Source organism: Neophocaena asiaeorientalis, unplaced genomic scaffold (genome assembly GCF_003031525.2).
Source record: "Neophocaena asiaeorientalis asiaeorientalis breed wild unplaced genomic scaffold, Neophocaena_asiaeorientalis_V1.1 scaffold14, whole genome shotgun sequence".
NCBI classification, from domain to species: domain Eukaryota; kingdom Metazoa; phylum Chordata; class Mammalia; order Artiodactyla; family Phocoenidae; genus Neophocaena; species Neophocaena asiaeorientalis.
The window spans coordinates 14,422,339-14,440,766 of NW_020175192.1; the positions used below are offsets into that span (position 1 = coordinate 14,422,339).

The 18,428-nt window shown below is 39.4% G+C and overlaps 1 pseudogene; it reads left to right on the forward strand.

Annotated features, from left to right (window-relative positions):
* LOC112413138 (DNA methyltransferase 1-associated protein 1-like) overlaps positions 1-18,428 on the forward strand; it is a 129,330-nt pseudogene that overhangs the window by 108,299 nt on the left and 2,603 nt on the right.

Consider the following 18,428-nt stretch of genomic DNA (forward strand, 5'->3'; position numbering starts at 1 on the left):
CTTTTTATTTACCCTCTTGGCAGGAGTGGGAATATCCAAGCGCTTTCACTTGGCCTTTTCTGTCATAATAACCTTCACTGTACAGATCATAGAACCTGTGTAAGTATTCTGCCAGTAACTAAGTACATCTATCCCCGCTAAATGGCCAGATGTTGGAAAATAATCAGAAGATGTGTCTGCCGTAAGTTCTCTACTGCACTTGCATCAGGTTTCTCCACTAGCCCTAGAATTTTCCACTTTAATACAAAAAACATTTCTAGGCCACCAGTCTGTTTCACTCCTGTGACTTCATGATCAGTTAACCATTGGCACAGACCTCTGTCTCTCAAAAATAAGATTATCACCCAACTCAGTGGCCTATTATTCTCGATGCACTCACATGGTCTATGACAAATCAACTTTGCCACCTGCTCTGTGCACCTCTAGGAGCCTATTATCCCTGTTGAGATGATGGAGTCCAAGTTTATTGCAGAATCCCTCATTGTTAGCTCTGGCTTACTGGAAACAACCACTACAGAGCTTTACATGGTGGTGCCCCTCTCACCAATACGTTTCTTAACAGTTTAACAAATGGAATCTCCTTTGGGCAACTGTGGAGAAGATTTTTATAGGTAGGTGAGCATTTTATACATAACAGAATCAATCTAACATTCACTCTAAACTGATGAGGTTCTGGTATTTGATCCCTAATGACTGTAGGCTTCTGTTGAGTTCAACTGTCAGCCAAGGTATTAAGAGGATGGCAAGGTAGGGTCAGGGGAACTTGGAAGTTTAAAGATCTGCTACTGACACCATTCCCAGGCACTCAACTCAATACTGTAAATCTGTCAATAGATTCATCCCAGTCAATGTTCATATTTTATCCTTCCTGCCTTAATATCTAGGGTCCACTCATAAAGTATTTCCCAAACTGCTGCCAGTGGAAATCAGTGACATCCTATAACACATTTAGAGTATAAACTACTTCCTCTTGAGGCATGCCATGAACTTCCCAGTCTAGTCTATGAATAGCTAACTTTTCATGGACTTGAAGGCAAAAGGGTGAGGTGGGGGTATGCCCTGAGATGACTCAGCAACCTCTTCTGAGGAAACAGCATGAGAACCATTTTAACCTATAATGTATTAATAGAAAACATACAGTGTATTAATAGAAAATTTGAGGCATAGTAAGACCAAGAAGAGATCAGGAAATGACTGCCATTGAAAAGATAGTTTATTACTCATCCTTCCAGTAGGAGGGGGCATGCTGTGCCATGGGGGTCCATATGGGGAAGACCCAGGGTCGGTCAGGAGGCAGAGGGAGAGAGGGAACCGCGGGCAAGAGCTGTTGCTGTGGTTTCTGTGGGGGAGAAAAAAGGGTAAGGAAGGATGAGCAGGCTTAGGATTGGCTGGTTGGAATAACTTCAGCAGGCTCTGGGGCATAGGGACTGTCTTTAGTTTTCTGGTACCTGGACCTGGAGTATGTTACAGACCAGGGTCCTTAATCAATAGAAATTGATCAGAGGCCAGACAAGAAATTCAGGCAAGGCTTTATTGGGGCCCCTGCTGCAGCAGGAGGACAACAAACAACAGGCTCCCTTGCTTGCTCGCTCCCTGAGGGGCCGCGAGCTGGTTCCTTACGTGGGGGGAGGGGAGGGGTGTGTCCAGGGGTCTGCCCACCCCTTGGTGGTGGCCTGTGCAGGGGGCACGCGCAGTGCCCTGCTTCTGCTCCCAGCTCCTCAGAAGTGACAGCTGGGGTTTTTGGTCTTTTTGTATCTTCTGTCCAGCATTTGCCCCCAGTCACTCATGCACGCAGTTCTTTTTAGTCCCTTCTAGTTTCTTTGTATTTCGTAGCTTGAGGAGAGGTTTGTCCAGGTGCAAGCATTGCTGCACTGCAGCAAAGGGTCCCAGGTCCCAGGCCTCTCAATTAGGGAAGGTGGATAGCGGCCCAGGGTGCAAGAGCCCAGTAAAGGAGATGGTTAGTGGTGTGGCCTTTGGGTCAGTTGGTTTGTGTTTGCAAAGCACACTCTTGAGTTGTTTATTGTTTCTAAGAACTGGCTAGCCCTGAGAGGGCAGTCACTCCAGGGTCAGCAAGATGCCAGATGTCAAGGCATCAGGATACAGAAAATAACAGGATCACCATCACATTTTTTTTTTCCTCCAGAGGGATGCTGGTTCCGTGTGTGTGTGTGTGTGTGTGTGTGTGTGTGTGTGTGTGTGTGTGTATTGGGTTGTTGCACAATGGAGGGGGGGATATGTCTGCTGGCAAGGTGGATTCAGGGCAGTTTAGCTGTTCAGCTGTTTCCAATATATTAGAAAATATATTTTCCCAAGATTTGATATTTAAATGGTGCTGTAATTTAACAGCTTTTAGTGTATATTTGCTGCAGCTATAGGAGATGAGAGCCTCTTCACAATAGCCCTAAAGATTTTCTGATTTGTTTTCTCAGTTCTTAGTTGGACATTCAAGGACTTCAGTTTGTCCTTTGCACTATTTATGCTTTCTAGGCCAGTGAGAGAAAGCCAACTGACTCCACAGTCTTTATAGTCATGATTGTTACCATAGTTACCAAGTACGTTAGCCACTTGACCTCCATCCGCACAACATCCCTCATCCCAAGCTACCAGTGGGGATAATTTGAGTTATCATGAGACCACCACATGCTACAGAATTAGTATTGGTCCATTACCCCCAGCAAAGAGATTATTTCTTCTCTTCTCAAACATATAAGCTCAATCATGGAATCTTATTTTGATACAATTCTACAACCCTAAATGATGGAAAACCCAGTTTCCTAAAGCTGCTCCAAAAGCCAATTACTCTGTTAGTCAATGTCCCAGCTGGAAAAAGATGGAACATTCACAGTGGGTAACTAAGGAAAGTTTAATAAATGGATGTTGTACCAAAGTGTGGGCAGCGTATAAAGAAACCGTCAAGGGATATTGCAGTACCCTGAAGCTAGCAAAAGTGGCTAGCCTCCAATATCACTAACTAAAATGGCAAGCAGGGAAAGCCATTATCTAGACCCAGGGTGGGTAGATGCATTGCGTGGACCCTCTGACAAAACTGGTCTCCCTATTGGAGTAACGCAGCTGTCTGACAGTGACCCTGAAGCAAGGGAGTCTGTAAAATAAAAACAGACCTCAATTTCTTTTTCTCCTCTCATTTTCTGCCAGAACTTCCCAGTGGTTTAACTCAAACAGAAGCCTCAGAAGGTAAGAGCACGAAGATACAGTTCACATAGGTCAGCTTCCAGTGATCCAGGAAGAAAAGTCTAGAGGGTGGATCTGGCAGGGCAAACACAAAATAGCCAGGCCAGGGACCCGCGCAAGGGGAGAAAAGCTAGAGCTAGTTCTAACATCTTGATCTTTTTCTTCTAAGCCCCTAATGGGTTCCTTCCTCTTTCTGTAGATGCGTTGGTGTTAAACATTAGTTGTTGACTTGGTTCTTTTCTACCTTAGTCAGTCAGTTCTTCTTCCATCCCTAAGCATCTTCCAGGTCAGACGGCAGATGTTTTTCCGAAGGTTAGGAATGAACATTTTCCTCTCTTTCCTACTTTTCTGTATAAGATACGTAATGATCTGCATTTCTAAAACAATAGTAACATGCAAGAAGCATTCCTCCCTTAACATAAATGCTTCATTTTGACCTAAATATATGAAGATGAAAAAGGAAAAATGTAATCAGGTTGAAAGGTTACAGAGGCATTTTCTGCCCAGAAAATAATTTCATATTCTGCGATCAGATGCAGGCTTTTTATCTTCTTAGCTTTATTGACTAGGTAATTAAAAACATTTCTGAGTCTCAGTTTCTCCATAATTAAAATGAGGGCTATAATACCTACCCTGAACAAAAATTGTTATTATTAGAGATAAAATAGATAATGCTCCCGGCACAGTTTCTGGTACATATTAGGCACTGAGTAATTGGAAAGGATTATTAATAGTATCAGACGTAGAAGTAAAAGAGAAAATATTGATTTAGGTGTCTAAAAGATGAATGAAAATCCTTGAAGAAATTTAGAAATTCTCAAAATAGCTTTGATAACTCTTAGAATCCTAACAAAATAGATTTATTTGTACACCTGCATTCTGATTGGAAATGTGTAGCCACCAGCCATGTGTGTGTACTGAGACACAGCTCTTTTCTTTTTAAAAATTAGAAGCATCCACACAAATTTCCATAAAGGAATTAAACCCCTGTGAGCCAAACAGTTGAGAAATGTGTGTGGTCCAATATATCGGCCACTTTGGGCCTTAACAAAGTGAATTGAAGAAAGAAAAAACCCAATGATTAATGGGAAGCGAAGATACAGGCTGGACTGCATTTATTACAAAGCAGGGATAACCATTAGATTAAAGCCGTTTACATTTTGAATTTCAGCAGTCCCTAAAATCAGCTTATATGCAAAGCTGCTTATGCTAAAATGAGCTTAATTTCTGGTTGTAAACAGTTCTGCTGAACATAAAATTTCAGGCTTCGTGAGGATCCCTTGTTCAATTCAGATTAGCTTAGGAAAATCTTTAGTTATAATTAAAACCTTATATGGTGAATTTATTCCTTCAAACTTATACCAGCCATTTTCTAGTGCATTTTTTCCTACTGGTATAATTTTTCCTCCAGCATACTAGAATGTTAAGGTAAGGAACTAGTTATTTAATGGGCAAAACACATTCCTTCTGCTCTGGTATATGTTTTTACTATTTGAAATGAGTACATTTATAATATTTCTCTGTTACTTTTACTTAGACTCATAATACAACTCATAACACCTCCTTCAAGAATTATAGGATATGCTACTACTTTTGAAAATACACAGGAAAAATCACTTACTAGTTTGGGCTCTCCATCATCCATTCTCCTTTATTTTTGGTAACACTTTCTGAACTGCTTCTCAGGCATTCACCCTGTCCCCATGCAGTCCATGTAACTCTATGGAAGCTGAACTTATCCTAAGATTCTTTCCTCCAAGGTAGTCAACACATCCCTTCAAGGTAGTCAGTTCATGGTTTTTTGTTGGAGATGGATTCATGGTTCCATTAAAGTCAGTGAGATATGAGTATATTCTTGAGATAGGCTTCTTGGGAACAAGCATTTGTGAGTTTTCAACAAACGTTATTGGGAGAGAATCATTTCATTAGCTGGAATTAAATGAGGATGTATGTAGTTTTGGAAGCTGCTGGCAGCCTTTCTGTGACTGTGAGGGTTGTCAGCCTTTGCATGAAGCAGATATAATAGAAGACAGAGAAGTTGAACACATTGCAGTCTTCGAAGATATACAGGCTTGACTGAAGCCTTCCCAACTTGTGGACATATTCCAGTTTTAGGTATATGTACTGAAAATTTTAGCTCATATATGTATACCATTTTATTATTTAGGTCTATTGGTCGCAATGGAGAAATCTCTAACATAAATATTTATACATTTTAATACCCTGTTGTTGTTTTTTTTTCCAGTACGTGGGCCTTTCCCATTGCGGAGCACAGCCTCCGGATGCGCAGGCTCAGTGGCCATGGCTCACGGGCCCAGCCGCTCCGCGGCATATGGGATCTTTTCGGACCGGGGCACGAACCCGTGTCCCCTGCATTGGCAGGGGGACTCTCAACCACTGTGCCACCAGGGAAGCCCTAATACCCTGTTTTACTTTGCATATTCAATCACCATTTCTGTGAAGCTAGCTACAATGTGCCATTATGAAGGCTCCAAACATACTGCATCCCAAGTTTTCATAGAAAATTGTCGATTTGATTTAGATATATGAATGCATTTTAGTTTCAAAATGGACTTTGTGTTTTTGCTACTCTAATTAGAATTGGCAGCTAGCTTCAGCAAAAATGCGAATAATACTTGATTCATGCATATACAATTTTATTTATAAAGTAACACATAGTAATACGTAAAAGAATAATGTATACACATTTGGAAAATTATTTAAATTTATTTTTATTTGGGTAAGATCAGACAGATTGTGCAGGTTTCTCATGTTATTGCAAGTCATTATTTAAATACATTTCATAAAGCTATAGCTGTCATAGATAGGGATTCCTCTGATGGATCTGGTAAAAGTGAATTGAAAACCTTCTGGAAAGAATTTACCATCCTAGGTGCCATTAGGAACATTTGTGGGAAGAGGTCAAAATGTAAATACTAACAGGAATTTGGAAGAAGTTGATTCCAACCCTCTTGAGAGGTTCAAGAATTCAGTGGAGAAAGTAACTGCAAATGTGGAAATTGCAAGAGAACTAGAATTAGAAGTGGAGCCTGAAGATGTGACTGAATGGCTGCAATCTCATGATAAAACTTGAATGGATGAGGAGCTTCTTATGGATGAGCAAAGAAAGTGTTTTCTCGAGAAGGAACCTACTCCTGGTGAGGATGCCGTGAAGACTGAAAATGACAACAGAGGATCTAGAATATTACATAAACTTTGTTAATAAAGCAGCAGCAGGGTTTGAGAAGGCTGACTCCAATTTTGAAAGAAGTTCTGTGGGTAAAATGCTGTAAAACAGCATTGCCTGCTACGGAGAAATTGAAAGGCAGAGTCGATCGGTGTGATGAACCTCCTCACTGTCTTATTATAGGAAATTGTCACGGCCACCCCAGCCGTCAGCAGCATCAGCATCGAGGCAGGACCCTCCATCAGCAGAAGGATTATGACTCGCTGAAGGCGCAGATGATGCTTAGCAATAAAGTATTTCAAAATTAAGGTATGTACATTTTTTTAGGCATAGTGCTGTTGCACACTTAATAGACTACAGTGTAGTGTACAGTGTGAACATAATTTTTATATATACTGGGAAACCAAAAAAAAATTGTGTACCTGACTTTCTTGTGATATTCTTGCTTTATTGTAGTCTGGAACTAAACCCACACTATCTCCGAGGTACGCCTGTATGGAGGCATGCCATACCCAAGGTATGTGTCTTCTGATAGCTAAGACATAAGAGTCTTTGAAAAGTGACAGTGTGTCCTGAAATATTAAAAAGCACTGTTAAATTCCAAGTTGAAACTCTGCAAACACACACAAATGAAACTCAAAAAGCTGCCAGGAACCATTGAAATATAGCAGTTACTGATGTTTGATGGTGCCTTAAAGGAGTTAACATGCAAATCAGACTACAGAATATTTTTCCCCATTGGAAGTAACTGTTTTCCCATTACTTTCACTTAAAAAGTCTTTAAAAACAACCTGTCAGAATATTAGATGTATTTTTCTCATTATTACTATTTTTTTAAAGAGTAGGCAGATCTCTATTGATTAAAAGGTTGAAGCCAGGGAAGATTTTGAGCTGAGATGGAACATCCTCAGAGCCTTGCATTAAGAAGAAGAATTTGCCTGCAGTGAGGAGGGTGAGTTGCCCGGGGCTGAGACCCTTTTCCCATCCTCTCTCTGTTTCCCTCTGTCTCCTCATCTTCACAGGCTTCCCCACCTGACCACAGCTTCTCCCTCTCTCCCTTCCATCAATCTCCTCCTCCTTCCTTCAGTTTTCCTTCTCTGCACCCACTTTCCATGAACATCTCATTACCTTTTAAATGGACAATTTCTGTCCAAACACAAGTGTTTACAAAGCCACTAATGAGCAAATTGTTAACTAAACAATAGGATGGGGATACACAGGGTTTGGTATGAAAGTTTCTGTAATTAGAAAGGACAGAGTTATGATTGTCTCCTTCCCTCTATTGTTTTCTTAGTGGATGTACATACATACAGTTGGCTTTCTGTATCCACAGGTTCTGCTTCTGTAGATTCAACCATCCATGGATCAAAAATATTCGGAAAAAATTCCAGAAAGTTCCAAAAAGCAAAACTTGAATTTGTGTTGTAACAACTGTTTACATAGTGTTTACATTGTATTTACAATGATTTATGTAGCATTTACATTTTATTAGGCATTATCGGTAATCTAGAGATGATTTAAAGTATAATGGAGGATGGGTGTAGATTATATGCAAATATTATGCCATTTTATACAAGGGACTTGAACATCCTATTAGGCATTATCGGTAATCTAGAGATGATTTAAAGTATACTGGAGGATGGGTGTAGGTTATATGCAAATGTTATGCCATTTTATATAAGGGACTTGAACATCCTAGGATTTTGGTCCTTAGATACCTAGGGATGGCTGTACATACTGCTAGAATACAATTTGAATCTTGGACAGTTGGAGCAGTTGTCAACTATGGACAATAGTGTCAGATTAATGACTTTTGTTATTATTTCGCAGAAACACAACCACCACCTTAGATAAATGATATATTGTAAATTCCTCTACTTCCTTAGGAAAAGACAGTTGAAATCTACATGTGGTCTACATAATGACCTGTTTCAGAAGTTACAGCTCTCCAACACACTTTTTCTCTAAATCTGAAAAGAAACACTTTAACTTCCCCTTTGAGTTTTTTTCTTATTTTTGTTTGTTACTATTGTACATATAAAAACAGATTTAAGAGCTAATTTAGATATAGTCAACCAAGTGAAATATGAAACAATTTCACTGTTTTCACTGAAGAGTTTGAGACTGATGTGGTAGTTTGATTGTATACCCTCGTAGACAGAGTGTTCTTCAGCTTTACAGTTAAGCTTTGATATTCACATCAACATTGGCATTCCCACCATGGGCAGTGGCAACACTACAGATTCTGTAAGTGACTTTGTGGGCTGTGCACATGGAAGCCAGAATAGTAAATAGGGTCGATGCTGTAGGATGACTGAAATTAAGAAACTGGTTTGTGAGTATACATGTTGTAACTTTCAGGGGGTCCCCCAGATTGACTTCAGAACCCTTCAGAGTGGAGAATTTCATTTAATGATAATTCTTATTAAAGACATACCATATTATAGCCAGTATGAAAGGCTATGATGTCAGGATCACTGCCATGAGAGGTTCTTGTTTCTTTTCAGAAGAAAATTTGAAGGACTGCAGAGAAAACAAGCACAAGAAAGTCCTGGTCTGAGAAAATGGAGTCTTTAGTTTTTCTTTAATTTGCAGGTAATTTAATCTGTAGTCATATTCTGTGTTTTATTCCTGGTTTAACAAACTGTGTTCTCTATGCCAGTACAATTAACAGTTCCTTGGGACAGATGTAAAACCTCTAGACTTGTTTCCAAGGATGAAGACCTAAATACAAGAGAACTTACATAGAGTCAGTTTGAGCCCTCAGCTGCATAGATGATTAAATGAAAAAAACACTCTGAGTTAAATTGGGAGTAGTGACAGCTTCCAGATACATAAAGTGAGCTGTTTCAATGTGCATGTCACAGTTTGGGTGAGGTCTGAGGATAGCAATAGAGACAACATTTATTAGAATAAATTAAATAAATTAATTGAGATAAATTTTAGCCTGCAAAACATATAAACTGTTGTTCTCTATAAGCATTTAATTTGGTTGCCTTGACCATTCATAGTGGCAGAAGAAAGCTTCCAGGACATGAATTTATGGATAACTGCCAAAAAGTAGAGCGATACTAATGGGCCATGCCATTTACAGTATGGAAGGAAACTTCCTTGCCTCCCCTTTCTTTATAACTGACAGACAAAAATTGTATATATTTAAGGTATATAATGTCACATTTTAATTTATGTATATATACATTGTGAAATAATTACCACAATCAGGCTAAGTAACAAATACGTCACCTCACAGTTACCATTTTCTGTTTGTGTATGGTGGGAGCACTTAAAATATACTCTGGTAGCAGAGTTCAAATGTGTAATACAGTCGATAACTGTAGTCCCCAGGCTGTACACTAGGTCTCCAGAACTTACCGCAAAGTGAGATTTTGTCCACTTTGCCCAACATCATCCCATTCCTCCCACCACCCAGCCGCTGGCAACCACCATTCTACCTTCTGCCTCCGTGAGTTCAACTTTTTCACATTCCACATGTAATGAGATCATGCAGTATTTGTCTTTCTGTGTCAGGCTTATTTCATTTAGTGTAATGCCTTCCAGGTTCATCCATGTTGTCACAAACGGCAGGATATCTTGGTTTAAAGGCTGAACGATATTCTAATACAGTAATCACACTTTTCTTTTATTGCCCTAGGAAAACAAATTTGTTTTAAACATTTTGTAGTTACTCACCGAAGCATTTTTATGGTGCCTGCTTTAAAAACTCTCGTTAGAAAATAACATCCATGTAATCTTGGTGTCAGAGTCAATTGTTTGTCTGTTCTCACTCAGCTAGGGGGTTTCCTCATTCTTTGTATGACAAGTGAGTGATTTTTTTAAAACTAAACCTGGACCTTCAAGCTAAAACTCTGGGTATTATTTAAATCTTGTGTTTATTAAGCCTCCTCTGACAACCACTGCAGTGGATGAAGTGTGTGTGGGTATCTTCTTGTTACCGTCAGATGAGTTGGAAGTACAGGTTCTTCACTTGGCCTCGTTTCACATCTGGAATGAAGAAGGGCTCTTTATTACTACTGGATGGGGGTAAGTAAACTTCAGCTGATACCTGGCTGGGAGCAGGAGAATATCTCAATACTGCTCTCCACCTGGGGCCCCCACTAACACTGCTGGGGAGGAAGTGGACTCTGTCACTGAGTAGTGTTGAAAGCCTTGACTGCGTTGGACCTTTTCTAACACAACCCCAGTGAGGTAGCCTTGACAGTGCTGAGTAGGAACGGATCTCCAGGCCGTCTCCCGGTCTCCACTCCAGCATATGGCATAAGAGTAGTTGTTACCTTTTGTCAGGGATGAAAGTCTCAGTTCTGCACTCAGCCTTTTCTGACATCATCCTGCAGAGGGAAGGTCAGAGTGTCTCACTGTTGGCCTGCCACGGGTGGAAATCTATGCTAGTGAGGGTGGAGATGGGGCTGTGGTTTTTTTTCTGCAGGTTAGGCTAGAATATACTGGTTATTGTCTGAAGGTTTTCTGTCTTTCAAGGCTGCCTTTTACCTGGTCCTTGGGCTACAGAGAGGATGCTCTACTAGGGTTCTTTTATCTGCTACTGTTGGAGTTGTCAGCTTCTCCAGTTTTCATTCTGAGATATATGAGGCAAAAAGAAAACTCAGAATTCACCAACTTGTCATTCCTAGATATATTTATATCTACTGGTCTTGAAGTTTTCCTTAGTGGTTAGAATAGGGAAAAGTACCTCTATTCCTCTTCAGCCTCTCTGAAAGTTTGATGAAAGTCATATGACTTTTTTTTTAAATTAAGGTGTAAGTGATATACTACCTTCAGATGTACAATAAAATGGTTCAGTATTTGTATATATTGTAAAATGATCACCACATTAAGTCTAGCTAGCTAAAATAAGCTCAATAAAGTGTTTATTATAATATTTAATGTAATATATGTCTCTATATCATTTTCTTTAGTATTTGGCATTAAAGGAGGGTAAAATCTCAAACACAGATCTGTTATTACCCCCATTAAAATATTGGGGGATGATGGGGTGAGGATGGAGAAGTGAAAACAAGGTCTAGGGTGACTGTATTTTACCTGGAACTCTCCTGGTTTTAACACCAAATGTCTCTTAGTCCTGGGCAAACAGGAACAGTAGTCACCCTAATTCAAGAACTATGCTTATTTATAGATACTGTGCAATCTTAATCTTATAAGTAGACATAACTGTGGCTATTTTATTAATAAGGCAGCAAAGGAATCACTAAATTACTGGGCGGACATCACCACATTCTCTTACCTCATCCACCATTGTACCTGTGTGCTCATGATTTGTTCCAGTCATCACTGAATTGGGCTTTCTGCATTTGTTCTTCACCTCCTAGAGCCTCTCTGTTTCCAAACAGCAGAGGTCTTAAGAATACTGAAAAAATACATTTATGATTAGAAGACTTTACTGACTAGAACCAAATTTATCTGTTTGTTATAGTATCTGTAGAATCACAGCTGTTTTAAAATGAATTAATGATGTAGATTACTATATTTACTAAAGTTATACTGAATCAATTACTTTATGGAATCCTCATTTACAAGTAATGATAGTGATGTAAAATAATCTAGTATTTTATTAAAAAGTAACACTTTGCTGTACAGCAGAAGCTAACAACATTGTAAAGCAACTGTACTCCAATAAAAATTGATAAAAAAGAGGTGATAAATCATAAAAATTTAAATATTTTTTGTTTTGTTATGTATACCCACTTTAATGTGATTTTTTCAGTGTGTTATATAATTTGACATATGTTAGGAATATAGTACAGTGAATTTAAATCCTGTAAAGAGGCTAGTTTTTAAATGAATCTGTTAATTTTTCTTTAGAGTAATAAACCTTTTAGTTGTCTATAGTCTTTCTTCAAAAATGTTTTTAATGTTATACTATATAGACATTTTCCCTAAAGTTTAACACCTTTACCATTCAAATAAATCATCAAACACATCTAAGTTTACTTGTCCTTTTAACTCAGGTACATAGTTAAAGAAATTTTCTGTCTGCATTTTAAAGCTTCAAGCAAATTTCCAGTTAAAAAATATCTTCCAAATTACCAAGATTCCTGCTAAGGAAGGATGTGTACAGTAGCAATTAGGACAGCTAATCAGTTGGCTTTGTCATCTAAAGGGGAAAATCATTAGCAAGACACTGGGTGGCTAGTGACAGCTTAAATACTTACAAATCACAAAACTGTCAGCTCCTTCATTTAAAAGAAAGAGATAGGTTGAGCCTTTTTTCAGTTTAAGTTTTTGATTTATGTCACTTTGTAAAAACCTAAACACTTGGAGCCTTGTCATGCAAAAAACTTAAAAAACCTCTTAATAAAAGTTAAACAAGGGGCTTCCCTGGTGGCACAGTGGTTAAGAATCTGCCTGCCGATGCAGGGGACATGGGTTCAAGTCCTGGTCCCGGAAGATCCCACATGCCGCGGAGCAGCTAAGCCCGTGTGCCACAACTACTGAGCCTGTGCTCCACAACAAAGAGTAGCCCCCACTCGCAGCAACTCGAGAAAGCCCGTGCGCAACGAAGACCCAACGCAGCCAAAAAAAGAAAAGCTAAACAAGCAAATTGTTCTAGAAAAAGTCAAAAGACTTATCTGCACACTACATCAGAACCTCATCAGACCTTAGTAAACATTATGTCCTCAAGAGGTTCACATACTAGTGTCCAAAAGTGCCCTTTGAAATATAACAATGAAATGTTAGAAATACCACAAAATGAATAGATTTTAATAGATCTACTCTCTCAAATGGCTTAAATAAATAAACAAAGCCATACCTGTGCTAAAAAACAAAAACCAACCAGCCAATTATACCTGTCGTGTGAGGATTAACACTAGACTCAAGTGACGAACTGCCAAAAAAACACCTTTCAATTGACTTTCACTACATACGTATCTCGGAGAGCTCGAGTAAAAATACCACGTGTACCCTATTTAACATTAACTTTATAACCATTAGTGTTCCAGACTCATCAATACTCAAGTCACTGAATCAACTTTTTCCATTCAATTTTCAAAGTTCTTTTTTGCATAACCATCATGTTAATCATGAAGTGATCCAACTCAGGATACTCGACTGTGTACTAAGATTTCCTAAACTTTCTAAGGTAGATGTGGACTCCATTTTCAAACCATATTCTTTCCTTTACAATAAAACAAAATGTGAAAGTCACTGGGGGACACACAGGATACAAACTAGCATCTAGATTTTATTCTAATAATAATTGTAGCTTTGCCATCATTCAATTAACTATGATTACTTTCTGGATTCCTTAACTATGTGAATACACACAAACAGACTTACATGACCAGTTTGATTTGCACGATTTACTTAAATGGTACTTAAAAATAAAGTCAGCAATGAGTATAAAATTGGTACCATTGCAACTCTTCGAAGAATTTTTAAAAATTACTCAAGTGACCTCACTTGAGTAATTATTTATCACATACTTGCAGGGAGTTTACTGTGCTTTTGACAAAAGAGCTAAGGGTCAGCAAAGCTATGGTCAAATACTCAGCTAATAATCTATTGAACAAATTACTGGTACTTTTAGATGTGGTATACACCTGAAGTAATCATTAAATTCATCCAAATCCCATGTGTAGGGGAAGTAGTGGAAGCTTTTATTTGAGAATATTACTCTTTTTAGTGTTTAGATGAGTATGGAAACCAATGAGGTAAGGGAACGAAGTTTCTGAGAGATTTCGAAGAGAAAGTGAGGAGAATGTCAAGACACTTATTATATATGGTCCAAGCAACCTGGACCAGGAGCAGGAAGAAGGCACTGGGTCCAGTGTTATGTTTTAGCTAAGATCTTATGAGAGAATTTTAGAGAGAGCTGAAAGTTAAAAGGTCCAAATAAAAACTTTTTTTTCTAAAATCTTTGTAAAACCTTAAAAACCCTATGTTGAAAGCACAAGACACCTCTGCTTTATTGCCTTTGTAACATGCTATAAAATTTAAGGTCATGGGTACCTCGCATATTACTGGATAATATAAAGGGACAATGCCCAAGGCAGTAAGATAGAGCATCCTACATTTGAAACATAGAAAAATCAGGAGAAAAAAATCAACCACCATGGAAATAAAGGGTAGTGAGAATACATAGAGGAACACATGATTAAGTGAACAATTTGATGATTTTTCATAAACTGGACACTCTTGTGGAACCATCACCCAAATTAAGATTAACCCTTATTTCATTACCGATACAAATCCCACCCAACCAAAGATAACCACTGACCCAACTTCTAAAAACCTAGATCAATTTTGTGTATTCTTTCCTCTACGTATAAATGCTAATGTGTAAGGTGGAATCTTGCAGTACATGTCTTAGTCTATTTGGGCTGCTATAACAAAATACCATGAACTGGGTGATTTATAAACAGCAAACATTTATTACTCACAGTTCTGAAGGCTTGGAAGTTCAAGATCTCACTGCTGGAAGATATAGTGTCTGGTGAGGAGGGCCTGCTTGTGGCCTACAGGGCAAGGGAGCTCTGTCAGGTCTCTTTTATAAGGGGACTAATTCCTTCCATGAGGTCTCAACGTTTAAGACCTAGTCACCTCTCAAATGCCCCATCTCCTAATACCATCACATGACCACTAGGTTTTCAAAATATAAATACTGGGGGGTCATAAACATTCAGTCCATTGTAATGCTCATTTGTATGTGGTTTCTTTTGCCTCTTTAGCACATGTGAAATTTTTCCATATGATTCATCTAAGTGTAGTTTACTCTCACTGCTGTACGATAACAGAATTTTCAGAGGAGAATGGGTTAATTTAAAAAAAATAGGTATTATGGAGAAAAGGGAACCCTCCTACACTGTTAGTAGGAATATAAATTGGTACAACCACTATGGAGAACAGTATGGAGGCTCCTTAAGAAACTGAAAATAGAACTACCATATGATCCAGCGATCCCACTCCTGGGCATATATCCATTTGAAAAGACACATGCACCCCAATGTTCATTGAAGCATTGTTTACAATAGTCAAGACATGGAAGCAACCTAAATGTCCATCAACAGATGAATAGATAAAGATGATGTGGTACATGTATACAGTGGAATATTACTCAGCCATGAAAAAGAACAAAATGATGCCATTTGCAGCAACATGGATGGACCCAGAGATTATCATAGTAAGTGAAGTAAGTTAGAGAAAGACACATATCATATGATATCACTCATATGTGGAATCTGATTTTAAAAAAGGATATAGATGAACTTATTTACAAAGTAGAAACAGACTCATAGATATTGAAAACAAATTTTTGGTTACCAAAGGGGAAACGTGGAGGGGAAGGATAAATCAGGAGTTTGGGATTAACAGACACACACTACTATATGTAAAGTAGGTATATAGCACAGGGAGCTCGACTCAATATTCTGTAATAACCTATACGGGAAAGGAATCTGAAAAAGAATGAATGTATGTATAACTGAATCACTTTGCTGTACACCTGAAACTAACACAGCATTGTAAATCAGCTATACTCCAATAAAATAAAATTTAAAAATAGGTATTTTTCATTTTTATTTATTAGAAAAAATACAGCTAGCAAACAAAGCCATGATTCAGATTTATGGGTGCTTAGGCTAAGGCTGGAACATGTGTATCTGTAAAAAGTAAAAGCACATTTAAAGAAAAACATGAATTTATTATTACTGTGGGTTGTACACAGCGATGGCAAGAATTATGTGTTATGTTCAGTTGACAGCATAATGTTAAACATTGACTAGGGCATGAGGTTATGTCCTATGATTTCCAGGGAGCAGAAAGAATGAAGTGTTATAGTCAGTTGGATCAATGGAGGATATCTTTTCAGAGTGAGATAACAGGTGACCAGTTAAAGTCATCTACTAGATTAACCTGGTTATCAGTTTCTCTGCTGAATCTCCTGAGATCACATGAGTCAAAGTGATCATCAAAAGGAATCCGGTGGTTCTACCACTTATGTCTTTACCCAGTTTTTCTAGTTCTCTGTGGATCAGAGAAAAAAATCACAATGTCTCTTTTTAGGAAAGAAAGGACACAGTCGGTGAGGTTGAAAGATCTTGCCAAAATTGATCAGCAAGTAGCTGAAAAACATGTGTTTAAATGGATTCTAAGGGATATAGACCACACAGAGCTAAATATAAAGCCTGGTCTGGTTGAGTTTATCCATTCAGATGCACTCAATCAGAATTTCTTGTAACTATATTGGTTCAAGTACTTGGATCAATAGTACACTCAGAAAGGCTAATTAATTGAAGCCTGAACTCATAGTTCTAGTCATGAGGTTGAGATGCTGGGACTTCTGTGGCATATTTGGAGGAAAGAGTTCAAAGTCTCTGAGATACGGGAATGTTTAAGTGCATCTACTATAGGCAGCCTATTAAGCCGTATGCTGTTGTGGTACTCAAGTGGGCCATCTTTGAGGACATTCTTTTTACTGAGGAATAAAGAAACACAGTGGTGAAGAGAGCCCTAACATCCTAGAGAAGCTCTAGAAGGTGATACCATGGAATTAGGCCCACGATTTCAATAGAAATAATTGGATCCTGGAATAGCGGTGTTTAACTTTTAGAAACAGAGTAGGGGCAATAACCAACTGTTTTGTTTGTGATCCGGAGAAGAGAGGACTTAACTCAAGGTTCATGCTCCGATGTAAGCTGCCTGGATGTCTGGGCCTTATGGTGGAGCAGTGGTACTTGAAGTGTCTATGGCAGATGGGGGCAGTATGGTTGCCCCAGAGGGGAATCGCAATGCAGACTTCCAAGAGTTTGAAGCAAAGCTATGATAGTCTCTTCTACCTCCAACTATTCTCTACTTGAAAAGAAGTTCCTGGCTTGCTACTGGGTCCCTGATCATGGTACACCAAGTCTCTTGGCAATGGCAGCTCGGCAAGTAATCCAGTAATTTTTTGGTCATCAAATCATAAGGCGACTGGTGTGCCTGGCATTCCGTTATTGCTGGAAATGCTGTGTACAAGATCAGGCCCGAGCAGGTTTGGGAGACTCAATGATTTGCAGGAAAAAAAAAAAAAGAGCATGTGTATTCCTTTCCACTGCTCTCTGTCACTCCTTCTGCGGCATGTGGGATCTTCCCGGACCAGGGCACGAACCCGTGTGCCCTGCATTGGCAGGCAGACTCTCAACCACTGCGCCACCAGGGAAGCCCCATGATGAATTTTTGAGTAACAGAAGAGGACAGTTAACCAATTAACAGGTGAAGAACTCACAGAGGCCTGGTTCACACGGTGTGCAGCAGTCACCAGCTGGGGCTGTCCTGCTGTGCTGCAGCTCCACACAGGGGTCGTCCTGCCAGACAGAAGGGAAATCCTTCCATTTGGCAGTGATTGGAGCAGTACATTTGACTGTTCACTCTAGTTGAAAAGGTTCAGCTCCTCACTAATTATTGGATTGGCTGGATGATCAAGAACTTAGAAAGGATGAAATTGGAAGATGGCTGACAGGCAGGTCTGGAGTGGTGGGAATTATGTGGATATTTGTCAAAACAGGAACGAAGGGCAAAGATGTTCGTGTCCTATTTAAGTTCCCTAAAGAGCATTTACTACAAAGAAGGATCTTAATGATCAAACAGACAAGAGCTGTTTGTAGCCTTTTTCTTTGTGGACTTGTGAAAGTAAATACACTTGTTTTCAGATGCCTGGTTCTTAAGAGCTCAGTGGGACCAATAACATGGACTTTTCCTCATCAAAACTGATCTGCTGGGCTTCCCTGGTGGCACAGTGGTTGAGAGTCCGCCTGCCGATGCGGGGGACGCGGGTTCGTGCCCCGGTCCGGGGGGATCCCACATGCCGCGGAGCGGCTGGGCCCATGGGCCATGGCTGCTGGGCCATGGCCGCTGGGCCATGGCCGCTGGGCCTGCGCGTCCGGAGCCTGTGCTCCACAATGGGAGAGGCCACAGCAGTGAGAGGCCCACGTACCGCAAAAAAAAAAAAAAAAAAAAAAATCTGATCTGCTTTGTGCCCAAATGACCAAGAGCAGGCTAATGCTGAGCCAATTTAGTACCATTCTCCAGTGGACTAACC